The sequence below is a fragment of the Orycteropus afer genome, unplaced genomic scaffold (genome assembly GCF_000298275.1).
Source record: "Orycteropus afer afer isolate SDZICR_OR568_19922 unplaced genomic scaffold, OryAfe1.0 scaffold00010, whole genome shotgun sequence".
Classification (NCBI taxonomy): Eukaryota; Metazoa; Chordata; class Mammalia; order Tubulidentata; family Orycteropodidae; genus Orycteropus; species Orycteropus afer.
Genome location: NW_006921597.1, coordinates 22,130,267 through 22,149,124, shown reverse-complemented (window position 1 = coordinate 22,149,124; position 18,858 = coordinate 22,130,267). Strand labels below are relative to the sequence as shown.

The 18,858-nt window shown below is 38.6% G+C and overlaps 1 protein-coding gene across 1 annotated transcript in view; it reads right to left on the bottom strand.

Moving 5' to 3' along the window:
• The window catches only part of VAV3 (vav guanine nucleotide exchange factor 3), a 539,901-nt gene that overhangs the window by 356,249 nt on the left and 164,794 nt on the right, over window positions 1-18,858 (bottom strand). The window lies entirely within an intron of this gene.

The following is an 18,858-nucleotide window of genomic DNA, read 5'->3' as shown; positions in this document are numbered from 1 at the left end:
GTCCTTTTTGTGTTCCTGGATTTTGTTCCACATTTTTCCTCCCACACTATCCAGGATCTCCAGGTTTGATCCCATTCTGAGCAGTTGGCATTGGTAGCCAGGCACTATCTAGTTCTTCTGGTCTTGGGGTCCATCATATCCTTGTACTAATTGTTTCCAGATGCCTTTAATTTTCTTTACTCTTCTTTGCTTCAGATGAGAGGAGACCAATAGTTGCACTGTAGATGGCCACTTGAAAACTTTTAAACCCCAGTCGCTACTCACCAAAGTAGGTTGTGGAACAAAATTTTTACGTACATGTTGTGCCAGTTGAGCTTGGTGTCCCCTAACACTATGGTCCTGTGTCTGCAGGCCTGATGATCTCTCTCTCAAGGTGTGTGGTTGTCTCTAAGAGATTACACCAACTCTGTCTTCTATTGCTTCTGTAATGTGTGTGTCTAGTTTTATATCACAAGTACATATATAAGATTATCTTCAGCCATATCTATCCTTGGTCTAGGGTACACTCCTGTTCACTGACCCCCACCTGATCTTCTCACTTATCTATGCATATATATGTAGCCTGGTGTTTGGTGTTAGTAGTGATGCAGTATTATGCATATACTACTGTTTGCCTCTGTTCTCTATATCTTATGTACACGTTTCAGTATCCTTCCTTTCCCCAATGTCATCATGGTGGTCACGGACTCTTTTCACACCATCCCTTCCCTCACCCAAATCAACACGCGACCCCCAACTAGTCCAAAATTTCCCTTCCCTTTTCCTCTCATACCCAGTAACCTACAAATTAAGTTTCCTTCCCTAAGTAAATCTTTCCTTGACTTTTTACAATAATGGACTCATATAGTATTTGTCCTTCTGCAATTGACTTAATTCACTCAACATAATGTCCTCTAAATTCATCCATGTTATGAGATGATTCATGTATTCATTATTCTTTCATGTAGCATAGTATTCCATTGTGTGAATGTACTGTAGTTTGATTATCTATTCATCTGTTGATAGGCATTTAGGTTGCTTCCATCTCTTTACTATAGTGAATTGTCCTGTGATGAACATGAGTGTGCATATGTCTGTTCATGTCCTGTCTCTTACCTCTTTAAGACATATTCTTAGTAATGGAATTGCTGGATCAAATAGTATATCTATTTTCAGTTTTTTAAGGCAATGTCATATCATTTTCCCCAATGATTGTAACATTTTGCAATCCCACCAGCAGTGTATGAGACTTACAATCTCTCTGCAACCTTGTCAGCATTTGTTATTTTCCGTCTTGTTGAACTTTGTTGTTATTGCTGGGGTGAGATGGTATCTCCTTGTTGTTTTGATTTGCATCTCTCTACTGGCTAATGATCATGAGCATTTTCTCATGTGTTTGTTGGCCACCAGTATATCATTTTTAGTGAAGTGTTTGTTCATGACCCTTGCCCATTTTTGAATTGGATTGTTTGTTTTTTTGGTGTTGAGGTGTTGAAGTTTTCTATAAATTTTGGAGATAAGTTCCTTGTCGGATATGTCATAGCCAAACATTTTTTTTCCCAATCTGTAGGTTCTCTTTTTACCCTTTTGCAGATGTCTTTCAATGTGTATAAGAATTTAATTTTTAAAAGATTCCAGTAATCTAGCTTCTCCCCCACTGCCTGTGCATTTTGAGTTATGCTTGATAGTTTATTTATACCATGGATTAGGGCCCCTAGATTTGCCCCTATTTTATCTTTGGTGAAATTTATAGTTTTGGGTTTTACATTTAAGTCTTTGATCCAACTTGAGTTTGTTTTTGTGTATGGGGTGAGGTATGGGTCTTGTTTTATTCTCCTGCAAGCAGATATCCAATTTTGCCAGCACCATTTGTTAAAGAGGCTATCTCTTCCCATTTGATGGGTTTTGGTCCTTTGTCGAAGATCAGTTGTCCATAGATGGACAGGCCTGTTTCTGGGTTTTTTATTCTTTTCCCTTGGTCTGTCTATCACTGTATCAATATTGTGCTGTTTTAACAACTGTGGTTGTACAGTAGGTTTTGAAATCCAGGAGCATGAGACCTCCTACTTTGTTTTTCTTCTTTAGCAGTGCTTTGCTTAACTGAGGTCTCTTTCCTTTCCATATGAAATTAATAACTGGTTTTTCCATATCCTTAAAAAATGTTGATGGTATCTGAATCAGGATTGCACTGAATGTGTAGATTGCTTTGAGTAACATTGACATTTTTCACAATATTCAGTCTTCCTATACATGAACAAGGCAAGTTCTTCCATTTATGTAGATCCCTTGTAGTTTCCTGTAGTAGTTTTTGAAGTTTTCTTTGTATAGATCGTTTGTGTCTCTGGTAAAATTTATTCTAACTATTTTATCTTTTTGGTAGCTATTGTAAATGGTACTGTTTTTCTTATTTCCTTTTCAGAGGTCTCTTTGTTGATGTAGAGGAATCCAACTGATTTTTGTATGTTAACCTTGTATCCTGCTACTTTGCTGAACCTTTCTATTAATTCCTGTAGTTTTTTGCTGAGTCTCTTGGCTTTACTCTGTATAGGATCATGACATCAGCAAATAGAGATAGCTTTATTTCCTTTTTGCTAATTTGGATGCCTTTTATTTCTGCTTCTTGCCTTATTGCCTTGGGTAGGACTTCCAATACAATGTTAAATAGAAGTGGTGAATGAGGCATGCTTGTCTGGTTCCCATTCACAAGTGGAAGGTGTTGAGTCTTTCTCTGTTAACATTAATGTTGGCCATTGGCTTTGCATATATGTCCTTTATTATGTTGAGGAATTTCCCTTCTATCCCTACTTTCCTGAGAGTTCTGAACAGGAACACATGTTGGATTATATCAAATGCCTTTTCTGCATCAATTGATATGATCATAAGGCTCTTTTGTTTTGTTTATGTGGTGGATTTCACTGATTCTTTTTCTGATGTTAAACCATTCTGGCACACCTGGTATGAATCCCACTTGGTCATGATGTATTATTTTTTAAAAATATGTTTTTGGATTCTGTTGGCTAGAATTTTGTTGAAGATTTTTGCATCTGTATTAATGATGGATACTGATCTGTAGTTTTCCTTCTTAGAGGTGTCTTTCCCTGGTTTTGGTATCAGTATTATGCCAAAAAAGTATTCCATCCTTTTTTATGTCCTAGAATAGTTAGAGGAGTATAGTGTCAACTCTTCCCTGAATGTTTGGTAAAATTCTCCAGTGAAGTCATCTGGGTCAGGACTTTTTCGTGTGGGAAGTTTTTTAATGATCTGCTCAATTTCTTCTTTTGTTATGGGTCTATTCAAGTCTTCTATCTCCAACTGGGATAGTTTAGGTAGATCTTGTGTTTCTAGAAACTTGAGGCCTTTTCTAGGTTCTTGAATTTGTTGGAAGATAATTCTTCATAATATTCTGTTATTATCTTTTTTATTTCAGTTGGTTCTGTTGGGATGCCACCCTTTTCATTTATTATTAGTGTTATCTGCATCTTCTCTTTCTTTTCCTTTGCTAAATTTGCCAGAGGTTTGTCAGTTTTGTTAATTTTTTCAAAGAACCAGCTTCTTGTTTTGTTGATTTTTCTCTATTGATTTTTGTTTTCTGTTTTGTTTATTTCTGCTCTCATCTTTATTACTTCCTTACTTCTGGATACTGTAGGTTCCTTTTGTTGCTCTTTTTCTAAGTGTTGGAGTTGTTGGGTTAGAGTGTTGATTTTCTTTCCTTTTTTTTTTTTTTTTGATGTGTCCATTTATTGCTATAAATTGACCTCTGATTACTGCTTTCACTGTGTCCCAAAGGTTCTGATAAGTTGTATCTTCATTCTTGTTTGTTTCCAGGAATTTTTTATTTCACCCTTTATTTCTTCTGTTACCCAGTAGTTTTTGAGCAGTGTATTACTCAGTTTCTACGTATTTGATATTTTTCCCTTGATCTTCTTATTATCGGTTTCTAATTTTATAGCATAGTGATCCAAGAACATGCTTTGTAGTAGTTCAATGTTTTTGAATTTACTAAGGCTTATTTTGTGTCCTAACATATGATCCATTCTGGAGAATGAACAATGTGCACTGGAGAAGAATGTGTATAGTACTTTTGTTGGGTAGAGTGCTCTGTATATGTCTATGGAGTCAAGTTGGTTGATTGGGTTGTTGAGTTCTTCTGTATCTTTGCTGAGTTTTTCTCTAGCTGTTCTGTCTCTCCTTGAAAGTGGTATGTTAAAGTCTCCTACTACTATTGTATAGTTGCCTATTTTTCCTTTCAATTCAGTTAATATTTGTTTTATGCATTTTAGAGCACTTTCATTGGGTGCATAAATATTAATTATGGTGATGTCTTCTTGGTCAATTGATCCTTCTGGCATCATATAATGTCCTTATTTGTCCTTTATGATGTTTTTCACCTTTAAGTCTATTTTATTAGAAATTAATATTGCCACTCCTGCTCTTTTTTGATTGTCATTAGCTTGAAGTAATTTTTTCCACCCCGTAATTTTTAATTTGTTTTTATCTTTGTGTCTAAGGTGGGTCTCTTGTAGGCAGCATATTGTTGGGTCTTCTTTTCCTATCCAATCTGCCACTCTCTTTCTCTTGACTAGTGCATTTAGTCCATTCACACTGAGTGTAATTAGTAATAGGTATGAATTCATTGCTGTCATTCTATTGTGTTTTTTGTTGTGCTATTGGTGATTTCCTTATTCCAAATATTTTTCTGTGCTGAGCTCATTTTGTTATCAGGAGTTTCAGCTCTTTTCTTCATTGTTGTTAGGTTTGTGCTAACTAAGCCCATGTGTTTTTCTTCTCTCCCCATTTGCTTAGGAGGATTGTTAATTTTCTTCATGGTTACCCTGAAGTGAATTCTTATCTCCTTAAGTCTGGAACAGTCAGTTCTATAAAGACATTGTCCTGTCTTCCTCTCCATTTAGAAGTTTTATAATTAAAGCTTTTATTCCCTCTATTTGCTTTGTTGCTGGTGTCATCTGCAGATTGACTCCATTTTTTTATTGTGCACATTATTTTACAAGCTTATTTTGAGCATCTGTTTCTGGTTTGGTTTCTAAGTGGTGATGTCAAGTGTCCTGAATTTAATTTGTTGTTCCCTGTTGTGGGATCTCTATTGGAGGGACTCCCTTCAGCATTTCTTGTAGAGTTCATCTGGTTTTCACAAATTCCCTTAATTTCTGTTTGTCTGAGAATGTCTTGATTTTACCCTCATATTTGAGGGACAATTTGGCTGGATATATAATTATTGGTTGGAAGTTCTTTTCCTTCAATGTATTATATATGCCATCCCATTGCTTTCTTGCCTGAATAATTTCTGTTGAGAAATCAAAGCTTATTTAGTCTTATTGGTTGACTATTGTAGATGGCATTTCATTTTTCCTGAGCTATTCTCAAGATTCTTTCTTTGTCTTTGGTTTTGGAGAGTTTGATTATGGTATGTCTTGGTGACTTTCTCTTGGGATCTATCCTGTATGGGGTTCGTTGAGCTTCTTGGACAGATATCTTTTCTTCCTTCATGATATGGGAGAAATTTCTGTTAGCAGGTCTTCCACAATTTTCCCAGTTTTTTTTTGTTTGTTTGTTTGTTTGTTTTTTGTTTTTTGACTCCTCTTGTTCTGATATTTCAGTGAGGCATATGTTGTTTCTTTTTCATGTCATCCCATGTAACTCTTAGAACTTCTTCATTTCTCTTAATTCTTTGTTCTGATTTTTCTCCATACAGGCTGGTGTCATGGGATTTGTCTTCTAATTGGGAAACGTGTTCTAGACCCAGTTCTAGTCTTCTCTTTTGTCCTTCCACTGTGTTGCCTACTTCTGTAATTTTAGTGTTCATCTTTGGATTTCTAATTGCTGTTTTTCTGTGTGTTCTAATTGTGTATTTATCTTGTTATTCTATTCTTGAATGGTTTTCCTGAATTCTTCGAGGCTGCTGTCTGTCTTCTCATAGATTCTGTTTGTGGTTTCCTTGAGCTCTTGGAGAGTCCTATATATATATACCTTCTAAATTCCTTCTCAGATAGTTCTATTGCTTATTCTTCTTTCATGATAGATAATTCTTTAGCCTGGGCTTTTATTTCTATTGTCTTGTCCTGTTTTTTCTTTGATTGATTTGAGGTTGTCTGTTGTTTCCTAGACATTCTGAAGTTGTTGTCTTTAGCTGTTAGTTTGTACTGATTTGTTTCACCCTGATTTTATGTTTTATTATATCTGAAACTGTGGAGTAGGTGTACATTTTTGGTTATTAACTCAGTTGTACTGGGATGCTCTCCAGCTCTCCTGTGTTGGTGGAACCACTGGTGGGGATATGAGTGCAGGTCTCTGTTCATCATGAAGGGGATCTGAAGTTGGGATGAGCAGGTGTTGCCTACTGTCTGTCATTGTTTCTGTGGCTCAGAAGTTATTGGTGTTATCTACTGGGTGAGGTGTTCAGTGTAATAACTCCTGTTGCCTGGTGGTAATTTAATGTGTTCCTTCTATTGCATGAGGCAGGGGAGAAGAGGAAAAAAAGGAAAAACAAAAATAATAAAAAAAGGTTCCAGTAGTGAGTCCCCATTTTCTGCCTTTAGGCAAGATATATTAGACAGCTCTCCAGGACAGGCCTTGAAGTTTGTCTCTTCCTGAGCCATCTACTAATGATGACGTCCTACTGTCAATCAAAGACCTGTAGTTCAAAACTGACAGAAACCCCAATGGGTAGAGAGCCACTACATTCCGCCTGAATCAAGAAGCCACAAAAAACCCAGTACCCTGTTCCACTCTGTGCTAAACAGGGGTCGTGGAAGTTGAACCCCAGCCCACTGCTGTGAACTCACTCTGGGGCTCTGCCTACTCAAAGGGAGTTTCTTCCTTCCCCTCATTCCTTTCTGGTTTCCACAGCAGTCCAAGCCAAGGGGGATCTTGATCTATTTCCCAGTAAGATTATCTACTCACTCAGCTCCCAACGTTGCTGCCAAAAACTCCCAGTGTGGGTATTCTGAGTACCCAATGCCTCTGTGGGTTCCATGATTTTCTTTCCCCCTCCTTCCATCCACCAACCTCTTTTGTATTTCCAATGAGTCCTCTCATTCTCCTTATCTCTGTCTCCCCAGCTAGGGGGTACATTTATTTTTCCCAGTTGTTTAATCTGTTGTTTTTCTCTGCCTTCACTAAATCCAATACTTTAGCTTCTCCTTAGTTCCTCATAACTCCTGCATCATTATTTCTATCTACTTTACCTAGTTATTCAGGGATAACATTTCTGGAGGGAACAAATGTGGGTTACAGGTATGACACCATCTTCCTCCACCTCAACAGGGCAATCATTTTGAGTGTTCATCCAGCCTCAATGGCTCCAGAAAGTTTGGATTCCATGAGAATTTGAGATTCTGTTCTGTGTTTTCCCCCTTTTGATCAGCATTCTCCTATAGAATCTTTGATTTTCATAGAACTCTTTTTACTTGATCACGGGCATGGCCAAAGAATTCTTTCCAATAGTGTTTCAAAAAGTTATTAACAACATTTAGAGTAGACAGATGAGCTAAAAGCATACTTGAAATCCCTAGATTAGGTTTCCTGAGAGATTATGTTCTTACCCTTATCTAATCTTAGATGTTTTTAACCTTTTATTTTATTTGTAAGTACCCTTATCATTTCTGCCAATGACTAAAATTTTTGTAAAAAAAGAATCTTGTGACAAATCAGAATCAGGATTCAAAAAACAACTAAAACAAATTTTTAAAAAATATATCTTGTATTTATTCATGGTCATTCCCTGTTCCAAACCAACTTGAAGGCTTGGAATGACTCAAAAGGACTCCTACCCAACCTCACTTTCCATCCACAGATCCTCTGGGAGTCAGAGGTAGAGTAGATTGGACATATTGCAGCATTTAACAAAATTACTGGGTAACTTGGGCAGAATTCTAGATACTCCAGAATCAAAATTGTTTAGGTGAGTACACTCAAAAAATTAAACGGTGCAATAAGCTTAATTCTGACATTTGTGCTTTCAGTTTTTCTCTGGAGTGTTGTTGTTGTTGTTGTTGTTATTTGCCATCGAGTCGGCCCTGACTCATACCGACCCCTCCTTGGGTTTCCGAGGCAGAGTGTCTGCTACTTAAAAATCAGTCAACAAGCATTTTCCAAGTGGTTCCCTTGTGCTTATTCCTGGGTTAAACTTTGGGGAATAAAAGCAAGGTGGTATCTGCCTCTTAAGAAGACAAAATTCAGTAAAATAAGAGTCACTTAGCTAGGGAAAGGAGTCCCTGTGTGGTGCAAAAGGATAACACAGTTGGCTACTAACAGGTTAGAGTTTCTAATCCACCCAGAGGCATCTCCAAAGAAAAGCCTTGTGATCCTACCTCCAAAATATCAGACATGAAAACACTATGGAGCACAGTTCTACTCTGATATTCATGGGGGGCAACTTGTTTATCTACGAAAAAGTCTAAACTATAAGGGAGAAGACCTACAGTCTAGATCTAGTTTTACTCCTAAATTGGTGGGCATGTTAGTTTTCTATGACTACTATAAGCTTTGGTGGCATAGTGCCTAAGACATTTGACTGCTAACCAGAAGGTTGGTGGTTCAAACTTACCAGCCACTCCTCAGAAGGAAGACTGGGCAATCTACTTCAGTAGAGATTGTTGTTGTTGTTGTTATGTGCCATTGAGTAGTCTCCTATTCATAGCGACCCTTCCTTGGGTCTCTGAGGTAGTATCACTACAGAAGTAGACTGCCCAATCTTCCTTCTAAGGAGTGGCCAGTGGGTTTGAACCCCCAACCTTCTGGTTAGCAGTCAAGTGCCTCAGGTACCTCAGAAACCCAGGAGGGGTATCTATGAGTTGAATCAAGTTGACAGCAGTGAGTTTTTTTTTTTTTTTAAATAGTGATTACTACAACAAACTGCCACAAACTTAGTGGCTAAACAACAATACAAATTTATTCTCTTCTATTTCTGGGTTGAAGTCCCTAACTCAGGTTTAACTAGGCTAAGATCAAGGTATAGATAGGCTGCATTCCCTTCTAGAGGCTCTAAGAGAGAATCTACTTCCTTGCCTTTTCCAGCTTTTAGAGGCCACCCACAGTCCTTGGCCTCCTTCCTACCTCTTCAAAGCCTGAAATATTGCATCTCTCTGACTTTCAGTCCTTATACATCACTCTGGCCCAGATGTGAAAGGCTCTTTGCTTTTGACTCCTGTGATTAGGTTGGATAATCCTGGATAATCTCAAAATTCTTAATTTAATCACATCTGCAAAATCCTTTTTGCCCTTCCAGTTTCCAGGGATTAGGACATAGATGTCTTTGGATAGCCATTATTCTGCAACATAAACACAGTGAGCAGCCTTGAAAATAGTTTGCCTTTCTGTGACACATCTGACAAAAGGAGTGGTTTGTACTATATTATTTCTGAAATTCCCTCCAGTCCTATTTTACACAGGTGTGTAAGCATTAAGAATTCTAGCAAGCAGCACCTCACATCCCAAATTATAGATGCTAGGAGCTCTGGTAGCATAGTGTCTAAGACACTTGACTGCTAACCAGAAGGCTGGTGGTTCAAACCCACCAGCCACTCCTTGGAAGGAACGTTGGGCAATCTACTTCCGCAGTGATACCGCCTTGGAAACCCAAGGAGGGGTTGCTTTGAGTCAGGTCCAACTGGATGGCACATAACAACAACAACAACAAGAGAGAGACAGCAGTACCCTCTCCTCTCCCCTCCAGCCAAGTAAATTGGTCCATCTGACATGATGAACCAATTATAAAGAGAAATGTTAGTAAAGGAGACTAAATGATTTGTGAAAAAAATTATAATAGGACAATTACGAATCTTCTGCTAGTCTCTGGAGCAAATGAAAAGGGTGCGAAAGAACTGCTTAACACAGCACTATTGTGCTTTAAATCTGAGTTGACTCACAGAATAAATACTGTTAAAGTCAAACAACTGCCCCTCAACCATGTATTCAAATTATTTATGTAGCCTTCATGTGGTCGCCTCTCCTAGCTGCAGTGTTAGAAAGACATAGAAAGACACAAAGTTACTACTGTGATCTACATTAAAGTGCATTAGAATTAATTCTGAACATAAAATATAGGTGTAAAGCTTATTTATAGTAACTCCCTTTTACTTCAAGCATAAAGTATACCATTAAGTATTAATAGTATTTCAGTTCCTTTGTGGGCATTTCCTTTGCATAAACCACATCTCTGTACAGTATTTCCTGTAAAATAACCACATCACTTTTTTTTTCTGTCTCTGAGTGGGGACATTTGGTAGCTGCAGTTACAAATAATTTATCAAAATTTATTGACTACAACCCAATGGCAACCACCGAAAAAGTCAAGTGCATATATGACAACAAAATGAAAAAATTTAAAACTTCAATTCTTAAATATCTTTATAATGCCAATGTTCCATTTATAGTTTTTCTTCTACTATAATTACGGAACATAGTCAATGTCAAAATAGATTCCTGTCTTTCTTGGTATCTCTTAATCAGAACAAATATGGACCTCAGCAATGATTTTTTTACCATAAGCATCTTGAAGCTAAGAGATCTGCTATTTTACATACAATGCACAAGTTTTATTTCACTTAATGAAGTGAAATTAAAGTGAAGCAGTATATGGAAGCACTCTGTGTAAATTTTGTAACTCCCTGACCAAAGATCAGATCCTCCTTTCAAGGGAAATTCTTCCTCTCCCACCTCAGAGGCAGTTTCCAAAAGAACATCTGTAGAAGATAGGAACGCCCAGCCAGAAAAATCAGACAGTCCTTAAATTCAGAATAAATACTAAAAGCCAGCTTCTCACTACTCTCCAAATTATTTTATACAGACTCATTTTTAATGTAGCTGAAGCAACTGGAGTGATAAATTTAAAAGTATGCGTAAATATACTTGAAGTTTCCAATATCAATCAGGAGATAGCTAATCAGGTATTTTGTGGCAAGAGACAGGCAGTATATGAGCACTAAAACGATAAAAACAAGAGAAAATTTAGGTATCAAAAGAGTAACTTTCTTACCTAAGTAAGATGGAAAAACTTTTAGGATCTGTGAGAAATAACTGATTAGAAGTTTGGAAGATCTTTCTAGATCTTATCTTGAATCTAAAACCTTCCATTTCATTATTTTCAAGTGAGTTTTACTTATTATTAAAACTTTTCTTCTAAGAAGCTAGATTCCTCAATGTTGTGGCTCTTGTTTCTTTCACCTTTCAAAACTCTGTGGACCTTAAATGCTGTTGATGAAAAAGTCTGACAACCAGGGAGAAGTTTCAGAAACTAGAAGTTTCTCATGCACATGAGATTATGCACTATTCTGTGAATAAAATAAAATTAAATAAACACTCCTTTAGATAGTCAAAGAAAACTATGCGAGCCCAAATAAATAAGTCTTATTTTGTATGTAAGGTTATATCTTTTTTAGTTAAAAATGAGTTTATTATTTCAAAACTAGTGATGGTGATTTCCACTTAAAATCCCCTCTCAATAGTAAAGCTCAGATGTGGAAGCTGACAAATGCCTACAATGAGATCTTGCCGAAATAGTGGGTATATGACAAAGAGAAGTTAGGTGGTTTCTGTTTGGGGGATTTTTTTTTTAAAGTAATGTGGTGGTTAAGTTTGTGTGTCAACTTGGCTGGGCCTGGTTGAATGGCTGGGCAGCTGAATGTAGTTACTCCACATGGTGAATTGGTAATTAACTCCATCGTGGGTGGTCTGCTTCCTGTATACAAGAAACAGCTTTGGGAATGATCTCTAGCTTATGGCACGCTTGAACTCTGCATGTTCGTGTGGTTGTTCAGCAGCCTGCCATGCTCTGCCGACCTTGGGACTTTCAATGGCCTTGAATTAATGTCTGGCCATGTGGTTTGGTAACATGAGGACTGTGCCTTTTTACTTGTCAACCTTGGGCTTGTCAGTCTCAGCAGCCAGTAGCTGTCTGATTGAAGAAAAGTCTCTAACTCCAGTGGGCCAGGAGCAGAAGGCAGAGCTGGACCCCAAGGTTTAGAGGCTTTTACCCAGCCTCTAAAGCCTGGCACTTTGAACTCGCACTTAAAACCTCCAAACTGTAAAAGAATAAACTCCTGTTTGTTCAGCCATCCCATTTGTGGTAGATTCCTGGCAGAGTGGCACAAGGTAACCAAAACAAGTAATATGTCAAAATTTCTTTTTAGTAGAGTCTTTTAAATTTTTCTTATGAATGGCAAAAAGTGGAAAACAATGCTTTAACAATTAAATATGAAATTTATCTCTAACAATAACATCAACTTAGTATTACCAATTTGAGATTAATGGAATTGAGAAAATTGAGACTGTTGTAGTACTATGTATGATTTTAAAAAAATAGGCAGGCTATAAAAACTTACAGGGAAAATTCAATATAAACAAAAGTAAGCAAAGTTCAAATATAATTAGAAATTATTTTTCCATATTAATGTACTGTCTACTCTCAATATTTTCCTTCCAGAATGGTCTTTCCTTTCTCTCACTTCCAATTCATACAAAACTTTAAAAGCCTATCTTAAGTTTTACTCCATCTATAGACTCTTTCAGTTTTCTCAACTTTGAATTTCAAATTTTTGTTAATGCTGTTCATTTTGTTAATAATTACCTGGATATATTCTTTGCACATTGTGAGTGTGTTTCATCTACCATGAGAATGAAATTTGGGCAGAGAAAAACTTAAACCTCTATTTTTAGAGAATTCTGATTCCCAGTGTTATATATAGTAAGCTTTTGTTGCTGTAAAGGAGCTCTGGTGGAATGGTAGTTAAGGCATTGGGCTGCTAACAAAAAGGCAGGCAGTTCAAATCTACCAACTGCTCCACTAGAGGAAGATGAGGCAATATCTACTTCCATATAGATTTATAGCCTTGCAAACCCCACGGGGTCAGAATCAGCTGGATGGTAGTGGGTTTAGTTGTTTTTTGTTTTTTGGTTTTGTTGTTAGCTGCTGACTAGCTAGCCCCTGACTCCTGGCAATGCCATCCACAACAGAACGAAATGCTCCTGGTCCTGCACCACTCCCATGATTAGACTATTCTGATCCATATGATTTCATTGGCTGATTTTCAGAAGTAGATCACCAGGTGTTTCTTCTTAGTCCCTCTTAGTCTGGAAGCTCTGATGAAACCTGTTCAGCATCATAGCAACATACAACATTCTCATAAGTTAAAGTTAGTTTTAGAAATGTTTAATGTAGTCACAGCCAATGATCAATGTTTTGTACATATTTAGTGATCAGGTCCTGCTAAGGATGGTTGTATAAATCCCCCTCTAGAAGGAAAAGCTCCTTGAGAAACGTTGACTAACCACTGATACAGGACGTAAAATACAGGCTTGCCTAAACCGTCTATTTGATCCATAGCAGCTAACTGAATGCAATCATAGCCCTGATTTGAAAAAGCAAGAGAAGCCTGGAAGTAAACGTAATCCCCCATGTATGACGTAAAGTAAGTCTGATGTGTTGAGCAACCATGGGAATGGAGGAGAAGGGATGAAAAGAATGTGTCAGGCTGTGGGGACTGACTGGTTCTGAAAGCAACACAAGAATGGCCAGGGGAAAGTTACTAAATCTGAGTCTTAGTTCCCTCCTTGGAAAATGAAGAGATTATAAAGATGTCTTCTATAATTAAAGAGGCTTCCTTCAGCTTCTAAACTCAATGCTGAATGAAGTTGCTTGAACAATTTCTCTCAGAAAGATCAGCACAAGGACAGTCCCCATGAGGCAGAGATTAAAAATGTCCCAAATGTCCAAACTACCGTACCACTCCGTCATTTCAGACATTAACTCCTCCTCCTCCTCCCTGGAAAATTTCCCTAGTCTTAAGGTTCTGTATATTGCTATAATGTCTCACAGAACTCACAGACAGCCAAGGGTTCGTCTCACGTAGTAGTGGTGGAGGCTGGCAGGCTGGCAAGTCCCAGGTCCATGTGTAGGTCTGGAGGGTTCTCCCAGTTCTCGGGGTTTGATGAACCTCGATCAGCAGATCAGATGACAGCTGCTGTCCCAAATCCAGGGGTGAGATGAGGATGAGCCAAGACACAGAACCGGAGCAAGAGGAGAGCGAATCTTCCCAGGAGATTCGTAGGTATACCCTCAAGGAAGCTAAGGGTGGTGATTTGAATTATACCCTCCAGCAAGGCAGGGCTCAAGATACATTCTATCTATGTTGCCCCAACAGAAATAACCTAAAACCCATCACAATCTATTGCCAGTCATTATAGGGACCGACTAGTACCAGCTGCCCAGCCAAGTTGATACCTGACCTTAACTACCACACCACCCCAAACAGGCATGGATAATGGGATTTACAAAACATCACAGAATGGAGCACAATGGCTAGAAGGGCCACATCAAGCAATTTACCGCAGAAGTGTAAAGGTTTGTTGTGAACAAGGAGGTAGTGAGAGTGTCAGCTAAAGAATCAGCAGTGTAGTTTGAGTTATAAAAACAGAAGTAACCTTGAACCATCAGGAAAGACCAATTACTAGGAGCAAACATCATGTTTGGTAAAAGAGAGGATTGGAGAAGACAAAGGAATCCCTCCAGAAGATGAAGTGACATAATACCTAGAACAATGGATTCAAAGATACCAATGATCATGAAGATGGTACACGGGCCAGGTAACATTGCCTTATGTTATATACAAGGGCACCATGAGTCTGAGCTGACTCAAGGCAACTAACAACCTTGAAAGGTGACTGTAACTCACTTCTTTGGTCTTTAACAGTCTCTGAACAACACCTAACAAGCCTCCAGCAACTGAAAGGAAAAACCCACTGACTGTGTTCTGTTACTTCATGGCTACATTTTGAAGTTCATCATTTCCATTTTCATCCAAATTTTCATATAAAAGAATGTAAAGTATACACTTTCAGTAACTAAAGGGTTTTGTTTTGTTTTCCAGTTTTGGATTCTTGTAACTGATCAAACCATAGGATTTAACACAATGGGTTTCTTTAACAGTTTGCTAGAAATGCCTCTGGTAGCATAGTGGCTAAAGCACTTGTCTGCTAACCAGAAGGCTGGCGGTTCAAACCCACCAGCCACTCCTCGGAAGGAAGGTTGGGCAATCCTACTTCCGTAGTGATACTGCCTCGGAAACCCAAGGAGGGGTCGCTATGAGTCAGGGCTGACTCGACGGCACATAACAACAACAACAACAACAGAAATGCCTAGCCTTGTCTCTATTTTATAAGTAATTTATGTTTTCTAAGGTTTTAGAAGCACTCCAGTGGTACAGTGGGTAAGGCATTTGGCTGTTAACCAGAAGGTCAGTGCTTCAAACTCACTAGCTGCTCCATAGGAGGAAGATGAGACTACTTCCATAAAGATTTACAGCCTTGGAAACCCAATGAGGGTCACTATGAATAGGAACTGACTCAATGGTACTGAGTTTGGTTTGCTTTGGAAGGTGTTTTATGCTTCAATATTCAAAATAATCCCTAGCAAAAACTAATAGAAACATGTGGACATTGTGTTATCTGTCATTTTTATAAAAGCACATTTGTGACCCAAGTTGGCAGGAAAGAGTTCTAAATGTCTTATATTCTCATTTTATCCTACAATTAGACAATTTTATAAACTCCTATTCATCTAAAACTAAACTTAAATTCAAATACCATTTTCTTTCATTAACTGAGTTCAACACATATTAAGTGGCAACTATATGTGTCAGGCACTGTACTAGGTACAAAATGAAATGAGATGTGGGAAGAATCTAGGGTTCCTGGTGATGACATTCCTATCTACCTGTCCAGGTTTCACTTAGATCTTCAGAGGAATCATTTAAGGTTAATCACTATTTGAACCTCTCTGTTTATATCTGCACAAACAGCATGATATTTTCATTGGATATGACACTTTTATGAACATTTGGACTACTATGCAATCAAGAGAAGGGTATGATTTTACATAAACCAGAAACCAAACCCACTGACATCAAGTCAGATTCTACTCATAGTGACCCCTCCTTGGGTTTCTGAGGCAGTATCACTAAAGAAGTAGATTGCCCAACCTCCCTTCCAAGAAGTGGCTGGTGGGTTTGAACCGCCAGCCTTCTGGTTAGCAGTCAAATGCCTTAGGCACTATGCCACCAGAGCTCCTATGATTTTATGTAGGATTATTAAAAAAAAAAAAAAAAAAAAAAAAACTCACTGCTATAGAGTTGATTCGACTCTTAGCGATCCCTCCTTGGGTTTCCAAGGTGGTATTCTATGGAAGTAGATTGCCCAATCTTCCTTCCGAGGAGTGGCTGGTGGGTTTGAACCACCAGCCTTCTGGTTAGCAGTCAAATGCCTTAGGCACTAAACCACCAGAGCTCCCATGCCTATATTGGGAACTGTGTGTGCAATTCTGTTACTAGGCAGAATACAAAATGAAGTAAGATGTACTCTGAGTTATCATTACCCCCACTATAATTAGACCACCATTGCCATAGAATCTTTCAGAGCAGAGTAGAAATGCCTCATAGGGTTTTTAAGGCTGTAAATCTGTACAGAAACAGGGTTCCTCATCTTCCTCCCACTAAGCAGCTGGTGGGCTCAAACCTCTGACTTTTTGATTAGCAGCCGAATGCTTTAACCACTATACCACCAGAGCTCCTGGTGTGATTAAACCGAAAACAAATCAAACACACTGCCATTGAGCCAATTCTGACTCATAGCAACCCCTCCTCCTGGGTTTCCAAGGCTATTAAATCTTTACAGAAGCAGATTGTCTCACTTTTCTTCTGTGGAATGGCTGGTGGGTCCAAACGACTAACTTTCTGGTTAGCAGCCAAATGCCTTAGCCACTACAACACTAGAGCTCCTAGTGTAATTAACCTGCTCAATTTTACCTGGACAGTTTCTGCTTCCTTTAGTACTCATTTCCAAAATTATCTTAGGAACTGCTAAGGGTAAAACTCTACATTCTCTTGGATTCCTCAGCACATTTGTACCTCTATAAGTTCTTGGTGGCTAATAGAAGGGTTGGCCGTTTAACCCACCAGCTGATCCACGGGAGAAAGCTGTAGCAGTCTGCTTCCCTAAGTATCAGTCTTGGAAACCCTGTGGGGAAGTTCTACTTTGTCCTGTAGAGTCACTATGAGTCAGAATCGACCGGATGGCAATTAGTTTGGTTTATTATGGCAAGTGGTTTCCATAATTACTTTTGTGTCTTCTCTTTCACAGCCAAGGCCCTGAGCTCCCTAAAGTCAGAAACTGATTCTTCATTACATTCCATCCTCATTGTTTGCAGGTTCCTTATTTGTGAATTTGTCTACTCACTAAAATGTATGGCCCCAAAATCAATATTCCCAGCTGTTCAGTGATCATTCACATACATGCACAGAGCATGTGAAGCTGCCCAGGCATACAGTCCCAGCTGAGGACAAAGAACATAACGCTCTGCTTCTAGTTTCTGCTCCCACACTGTAAACAAGCGTCCTGTCTGCAGTCTAGTTAGTGCCACATTTGTCTCATTTATGTGCTTTTTGTTGGTGATTTCACTCGTTAAAATGCCCCCCCCCCCAGGTATAGTGCTAAAATTCTATCTAGTGTGTCTAACTGCAAGAAAGTTGGGTGTATATTACAGAGAAAATATGTATTAGATAAGCTTTGGACATGAATTTTAGTGCTGCAGAGGAGCGCTAGTGGCATAGTGCTTAAGGCACTTGACTGCTAACCAGAAGGCTGGCGGTTCAAACCCAACAACCACTCCTGGGAAGAAAGGTTGAGCAATCTACTTCCGTAGGTGGTTCAAACCCACCAGCCACTCCTCGGAAGGAAGGTTGGGCAATCCTACTTCCGTAGTGATACTGCCTCGGAAACCCAAGGAGGGGTCGCTATGAGTCGGGGCCAACTCGACGGCAAATAACAACAACAACAACAACTGCCTCGAGCACCCAAGGAGAGTGGTTGCTATGAGTTGGGGCCGACTCAACGGCACATAACAACAACAAAGTAACGACTGTAAGTCTAAGGCTAATTAATCAACAATACTACATCCAGGATAAAAACAGGTGCCATTGAGTTGACTGTAATTCATGGCAACCCCGGAGTATAACCTGTGCTCCACAGGGTTTTGAATGGTCGATTTTTTTGGTAGATCATCAGGCCTTTCTCTCCAGGCACCTCTGGGTGGACCTGAATCTCCAACCTTTCAGTTCATAGCTAAGCTCTTTATTAACTGTTCGCACCACCCAGGGACTCTCACATCCGAGAACAGGAAGAAAAGAACTCACTGGTCTGTACGTGAGGCCATCCAGAAACTGCTAAAGTAACATTTATAGTGAGTAACACAGCTACGGAAAATTGGCTAAATTTGTGGATTCATGAGATTACGGTCAATAGAGGGTAGTAGATAACACTGTTGTGAGGCTGAAAGTCAAAGAAATTTATAGTCATATTACCCAGGGTGAGGAAAATGTTAAATCCTTCTCAGCTAGTGCTTTATTAGAAAGAAATACTGTGAACAGTTATTTATAAGAAAATATATATTAAATGTCTTTAAACAGAAACACATAAAACAAGGTTATATATTGATCAGTTAATAAAAATTCTGGACCAAAGACTACAGGAACCTACATTTCCTCTAGATGCAATGGCTCAGCATTAACTAATTCAGTGTTCGTGATAACTTGACAGACTTAACCACTGTGAATAATAAGAATTGACTATAAATTCCTCAATACCTGGCACTGAACCTAACACACACACACAGTACTCAGTAAATAGTGAAAGAACTAATGAATGAAAAAATTAGGGTTTTAATAATTGTGATAATGGTTTGGCATTGTTATCAGTATGTAAACATTACTCATTTGAAAATCATTTTAAAATTATATGTCGAGGCGGGGCAAGATGGCGGACTAGGCAGAAGGATTGCACAGACCCTCTTCAACAAAGAAAAGGGAAACCAAT